Below are 7,712 nucleotides of genomic sequence, written 5' to 3' on the forward strand. Positions count from 1 at the left end.
GATGGAAAATATCTTATTGCCCTTATAAAAATCCATGGTACGCCCACATCTTGAATGCTGCATACAGATGTGGTCCCTTCATCTCAAAAAAGATGTACTGGTATTAGAAAAGGTTCAGAAAAGGGCAACTAAAATGATTAGGGGTTTGGAATGGGTCCCATGTCAGGAGAGATTAAAGAGGCTAGGACTTTTCAGCTTGGAAAAGAGGAGACTAAGGGGGGATATCATAGAGGTCTATAATAAGGAATAAGGAAATAAGGAAAAGTTATTTATTTGTTCCCATAATATAAGAACTAGGGGCCACCAAATGATATTAATGGGCAGCAGGTTTAAAACAAATAAAAGGAAGTTATTCAGTCAGCACACAGTCAACCTGTGGAACTCCTTGCCCGAGGAGGTTGTCATTGCTAGGACTATAACAGGGTTTAAAAGAGAACTGGATAAATTCATGGAGGTTAAGTCCATTAATGGCTATTAAGCAGGATGAGTAAAGAAATGGTGTCCCTAGCTTCTGTTTGTCAGAGGGTGGAGATGGATGGCAGGAGAGAGATCACTAGATCATTACTTGTTAGGTTCACTCCCTCTGGGCACCTGGCATTGGCCACTGTCGGTAGACAGGATTCTGGGCTGGATGGACCTTTGGTCAACCCAGTATGGCCATTCTTATGTTATGTTCTTATCTGCCTTTATTTCAGCCACCCAACCCTATCTAATTTCATTCTCTCTCCTCATTTTCTCCCTATCCCACTTGCAAAATGTGAGGTCCAAAATGTTGTTATAAGTACATACACTCCCACTTCCTTGATACTTGGTAACATAGAAATTTGGCCTATATCCCCATGTACTCCTCCAAAACTCTGTTCCTCTGTAGTTTCTCAGCCTGATTGTCAAGAATCCATCCTGTCTGGAAACTCTGTTCATGTAGTCTTTTGAATCTTTCTTAAGCAGATATTCCAAATCATGAGCAATCACATATGGCAACTTGAAATTTGAGAATTACTCATAAGAAACTAATTGAAGTTGCCAAACTCATTGAGCTTGTGAAATCAAAGCATCATTTTCATCGAGAGTTGGAAGGCATTTTAATTCTTCCTCTAGTCTCTCAAGGACATGACCTTTGGAATAGCCTAACAAAACTATCCATCTCTGTGGACGGAACCAGAACCGCTCCCTGTCCTTCAAGAAGAATATTTAAGCCTGGCACTCCTAATTTTCATAGCCGAAATAATATTTTTCTCATAGCTTCAGCTCCACGGTGTCTCTACATGGGAACAGGGGTTATGTTGTTCAGAAATATATTTACCTTCCAATCAGGCTTTATGCTGAGTCAGTGAAACAGATACATGTATAATGCTGTTTTAGTGCACATAGGCTGATTGCAGGAATCAAAGAGTGGCACAGTCTGACTAGTGGGGTTTGCAGTGCAGTGCTAAATAAAAGTAAGTCTGGAAGTCTTTCACCCATCTGTAGCCTCCTATGATAGAGCAGGCACTCTGCAAGAACACTCCTGTTACCCAGCTTAGAAGATGATCTCTGGATCTAATCCACAGGCAACAGATAGTTTTTGCTGAATACCAGTGGCTTGCATGGAATGGGAGCACATGCAAGTGTTTGCTAAAAGTACAAAAATGTAGTAAGGCTCTAGCACCATTGGAGATTTGCTCCAACATAGAGTAATTATAATTTGAACTGTGACTTAGTTCTGTGTGGCCTATTTGTGAGGCAGCTAAGTGGTCATTTTGACTGAGCTAAATGCTAAAAGCCAATTTTCAACTGGCAAAAAAAAATCAGCATGACTCCATTGACTTAAATAAAGCAACACTGATTTACACTAGCTGAGGATCTAGCCATGAATGTAAAAATGTGTGGGTTAAAAAAAACTCCAAAGCAACCACTAGGACTTGTAGTTAACTAAAGCTATTTCCTGTCTCCCTGATTCCTGATGTATAGCTGTGTAAGTATCCCCTTCTAGTATTTCTGGAAGTTTGAGAGAGGCACTGGGAAATAACGGTGTGTGTAAAAACAAAAATAAATCCATCCTCTGGAGAAGCTGTTGAGTGCCCACACATTTGGGGGGCTTATAAATCATCTTTGTGGTGCTCATGACATCTCTAATTTCAAGGATTCTGAGTTTCTGGTAATTTTTTGTTTATCAAGTGACTTGTTTTTACTGAGGAAAATGAGAGTAAACCAGGAATTTCTATACAAATTAAATTCAGCTGGCAATTTTTCAGCTAACTATCTGTGAAAAGCCATTTGTTCCTGATTAAATACAATGATTGCTTGGCATAAAATGTCATTGCTGTATTGGGTTCTATTATGATCTAATGAAGCTAGGACAATCTCTACTGATACCAAGCTTTGACATGCAGTGGGTTTGTACTTTCCTCATTACATTGTACTGAAACAAATAAGTCCATATTTTTACAGAATTTGCATGTGGTATTTTCTAGCTTTCTTAGATGATTGCAGTAAGTGTCTGTGAAGCTACACTGACTTGTATTTTCAGCCTGAGCGGTTGAGGTTTAAATCTTTCAGATACCTATGATGTACCCCACAGTTGTTTGTAAGCTTTAGGGTGGAACTAAATAAGTGTAAAGACAAAAAAAATGTAGTTATTTAATTTTAGATTCAGTCCTGGTACGATATTAACTTTTACCATTGCTTGGCCCAGGGTTTTCCTTCATGGAGCAAAGTCATTGTGACACTTGGAAGGTGGCACAGAGAAATAATTTCCAGTAACAATAGGTAGCTTTAGGAGTCGCCCCATTTTGCCTGGACTTGTTTTGCAATCAGACTGGTGCAGATTGGAAGCTGTCTCTTCCTGCGCATATAGAATTCAGACTCTTCTCATGACTTGCCCTTTCCTGCCTTTAAAAGTAACATTTTATTTATATACTGAAGCATCTTTCATCCCAAAGGTCCCCGAAGTATGTTACAAACTGTTCATTTGGGAATTACTTGATCCACAACTGAAGTGCAGCCTCCTTTAGGGTGGAATATGGCGGATGTTTGACAGTGCACAGCTGTTTAGGACAGGAAGTGAAGAATACTCAGTTGAAGGGAAATGGAGAATTAAGGCTAGAACTAGTCAAGTTGCAAACTATCCAGGAAACTGGATCCTCTACTCTAATAAAAAAAAAAACCCCAAAAAACCTGCACAGGATCTTTTAAGTGGAACTGGGCAGGCCCTTGCTTTTATATTTCCAAAATACAGACTTGTGCTGCAGAATCAGTGCAGAACTGACTCAGAGGAGTGTCTCTGAATTACCAACATCAGAGCTGGTAAAATAAAAATGAATTTTTAAAATATACTTTGAAAAATGGGGACTAATTTTTTCATGAAAAATATCCTTGTGTTTGACCTGCTCTAACCAGCACCACTTCCTCTGGGACACACATTTTCCTTGGAGGTCTCACATTCACACTTTTTCCTCTAGGCTTGAACCTGCCTCGCTTGTGAGACTTACTGAGGCCACTGTCATGACTGAAGATTTAGCTTCACCTTCACTTAATGAAACATGTGAATGTGAAGGGGGGAAGCAAGACCTAGAAAACCAAAATTCTATGGTAGTTCTTCACTTGCTTTAATTCTCTTCATGCTTGAGAGCTGCAGTTTATTCAATCTTTTTAATCTGGCATGTACTTGTGAGCTAACCATAGTCCAGTGTGAACTGACATCTTGTAGAGAACATCTGCTTTTGAGGGCCTCTTACTGCTACTGTCTTTCTAATTATTGTTTGGTAATATGGTCTGAGTTTAAACAGGACTCAAAAGTCATGGTTCAGAAATCAAGATATGCCCAGTAGTCACTATGATCTGCAAAGGGTCATGCAGGGTCTGGTCACTTATGGAAATATTTAAAGCTTCAATCATTTTACCAGACCACATCAAATTACAAACTGAGATACATTTATTCCCATTATAATTTACCTCCTTTCACCTTTTCATAACTCTCAAAATACTAGTCAACCATGGAAAATGTTAAGCAATCAAGCAAAACACAACAGAATGGTGAGAGCATCTCCAAGAAAAATGATCTGCTCTTTTTCTACAAACGTCATTGGAATATTTTTATTGTGCATGTTTTGTGAAGCTACTTCCTTCCATTTCACTGATTGATGTGCTGAACTAAATTTTTATGCTGTACATCGTTATGGGAGTGAATGGTTTGCTTTCATAACTCTCTGTATAATACACAATTGGTGACTATACTGCTGCTTTCATTTACTACGGATAGTAATTTTTAAGTTTTCATTAAAATAGCGCCAGTGAACAGATTTCTTTTTAAATTAGGTTTCGGAATCCTAAAAATCAGAAGAGAAAGACAGCTTAGAGGACCTCGTAAATATCTTCTGTGTCAGAGCAGGATAATTCCCTACATGTATATTCTCCAGAGCAGTTTTAAGTAATTTCATAAATGGGGCTATCACTATTTAAAATGGAAAGTGCTCTCACTAGTATGGCAATTTTTTTTCTGATGATCTAAATATTTGTCATTCTATCTAATTTTGTAATTCTACCTAAAAAGTGATCATATTGCCCCCTGTATTTTTATATCAGCCCTAATAATCAATTACTTTTTGATATGCTTACAGATCTTCATATTTGTTCCTTTTCTTTGCAATGTTGACAAAATGCATGGTTCAGATCCTCAGCTTATGTATGTGAGGTTGTCACCTTCTGAGGTGCGATTCAGGCCAGTGAGAGGCTGTGTCACTGCCTGCCCTGAAACCCTGGGGTGCCTCTCAGTGCTTTGCTGCTGTAGCTCCCAATCTGAGTTGCTCACTACCTGCCTGCAGGTCACACCCTAAGTGTCCGTGTATAGGTGCAGCCCTGGTGCAGCAGCTTTGACCTCAGCAGCCTGCCAGCAACACACCAGTCACACTCTGGATCCCACCAGCCTTGGTTACAACCAGCAAGAGGACCCCAACACACTCCCAGTCCCAAATTTCCCCAAAGCCATGTGCCCTGAGATGTCCAGCCCTCTCCTGGACAGCTAAGAGAAATAATAAGGTTCATTGCTCCTGAAAATCACAGCATATTAACTTAACTGGGGGTAAATACACCCTTCCTTTAAACACAGCACTGAGTTGGTTTCTGGTAAAAACAAAATAAATTTGTTAATAAAATATATGTAGCATTAAGTGAGTTTGAGTGTAAGGAATGAAGATAGAAAGAGTTGCAAGTAAAACAAAACAAAATACTCTTCTAAAAGTCTAAAACTTAATCTAAAAAGGTACAATCTTTGGCTGAGCGGGTCTCTCACAAATCCGTTCCCAGTAACTCCAGCCCTCTCTTGGTTGAAGGGCCCATCTTTCTCAGCTCTGTTCCCTTGTGTTTGTCTAGGGATGGATGCCAAAGATGGCTGCTGTCCTTGCTTATAACCTCCAAAGTTCAATGACTTTGCTTTAGGAGGCTGGAAGCTTGCTGTGTCCACCAGAAAGCTTATCTCATGCTGTTCTTTCCTTCCTGTGGACTTCCTATCCCACATGTATGTAAATGAGGCTTCCATTGTTTTGATCTACCATGCTTAATTTACACAGGACCCTACAGGTAATAGTTGCCCCTCCCTGTGCTGCTGCCGACCCCCTCCCCTGGTCTGGGCAGGAACTGCTCTTTCCTTTGTTCAGCCACACACTTTAAAACATAATAAGTTTTCATAATTCTTCATATAGTGTTAATACACACATTTCACAAGCATATTAATCACCAGTGTGTCATTTGTGTTCAGAAAAGATCTCTCTATGCACTTTTATAATACAGTAACATTGTATACAACCAGTTGATTCAATTGGTTATCACTTGAGGATCAGCCCCATGTCTTTGTAGTCCAGGAAACCTTTGAAATGGATTCTTCTGACAAGTAAAACCCAGACCAAGCTTCTTGCCCAGTGGGTGTAGACCAGGGGTGGGCAAACTTTTTGGCCCAAGGGCCACATCGGGGTTGTAAAACTGTATGGAGGACTGGGTAGGGAAGGCTGTGCCTCCCCAAACAGCCTGGCCCCTGCCTCCTATCCACCCCCTCCCACTTCCAACCCCCAACAGCCCCCTTCAGAACCCCGACTGCCCCCTCCTGGGACCCCACCCCCTATTCAATCCCCCCCTGCTCCCTGTCCCCTGATTGTCCTGACCCCTGTCTGCACCTCCGCCCCTTACCACCCCCTGGGACCCCACCCCCTATCCAACCCCCCCTTCCTGCCCCCTGACCCCCCATCCCCTGACCACCATGCCTCATCCAACTGCTCCCTGTCCCCTGACTTCCCCCCAGAACCCCCTGCCCCTTATCCAACCTGCCCCTTCCCCCGCTCCCTGCCCTGTTACCATGCCGCTCAGAGGGGCAGGACCTTGCAGCTGCGCTCCCCGGCAGGAGCTGCGGGCCAGAGTGCTGGCAGTACAGTGAGCTGAGGCTGTGGGGGAGGGAGGACAGCAGGGGAGGGGCCAGGGGCTAGCTGCCCTGACCGGGAGCTCAAGGGCCAGGCAGGAGGGTCCTGCGGGACGGATTTGGCCCATGCGGTGTAGTTTGCCCACCTCTGGTGTAGACCCTGTGCTGTCTATTCCCCCACTTGCTAGTGTGAGGTTTGCCTCCACCCCTTGTTAGCTTGATGAATTTAACTGCTTATATGTAAACTGAGATAAACACACATGCCTTTGTTTAGGAGAGACCTGTTTATCAACGCCCCCTGACATGGCTGGTTTATACACCCTTTAGTTAGAATTCCAGCATATATTCGTAACTCTTTCTACCTATCTCACACACACACACACATAACACAAGAATGTTAATGATCAGATTACAATGTTGTGTAGGGTGTGAGTACAGGGGTGCTTAGTGTCACAGAAGTCCATGGAGCTTTTGGTGGTGACTCACTGAGGGCTAAGAGAGTCAGAATCCGACAGTATGGATATTGGCGACTACTACTTAAGAATTTAGAACTTCTTTAAAACAACTATACAGTATTATTGAAAGGTTTGGCTAAAAAAATACTAAAATCCAACAACCAAATAAGTCACATTTTATTATTTTAAAAGAATGCTGTCAAAATCCCATGTCTGTGTTACTGACAATGATGGTGATTATTAGAACAATTTTTATAAAGTCCATTTACATTTGGTTGCTGTTTACATTTTTGCGCTTCAGTTTGGACCATGAAAAAAAAGATGTCCCTTTCTGTTTTTCATGTAGTCATTTCCTCAGAATAGTTTTTAGAGAGTAGTACCATGCTTCAATAAAAACAATGGTGGAATATTTAAATTCAACCCACAAAAAAACAAGTTTTTGAAATTTTAATGTCCTAAAAACATTCAGGGCCATATTCTGAGCACCTTACTCATGTTGAATAGCATCTTTACTCCGCAAGTCGTCCTGTTAATTTATCACTGTCCTACCGATCCTAAGCATCCTAGAATCTGAGTCTTAGTATTGGATTTTGTAAAATTTTGTGTGTTAAACTACATTTTTAAGACAGACTGGTAGAAAGTCACTGCTTAGACTTAACTTCTGGGTGAAATTAACTGATAAGATCATAAAGTTGTTCTGTACAAGCAAAGTTTAAAATTTCTAATCAGCGGTTTTCTGTTTTAAGGAGCTTTAGTGCATCTACAGATGAGCTCTTTTAATTTCGCTATTTTAAAATGAAAGACCAGGAACCTGCAATAGGAGCGTAGGAAGTAGTCCAGCAAAGGAGCAGTAAAATCTGGGAGCATGTCGA

This window comes from Lepidochelys kempii, chromosome 1, assembly GCF_965140265.1.
Source record: "Lepidochelys kempii isolate rLepKem1 chromosome 1, rLepKem1.hap2, whole genome shotgun sequence".
Taxonomy (NCBI): Eukaryota; Metazoa; Chordata; order Testudines; family Cheloniidae; genus Lepidochelys; species Lepidochelys kempii.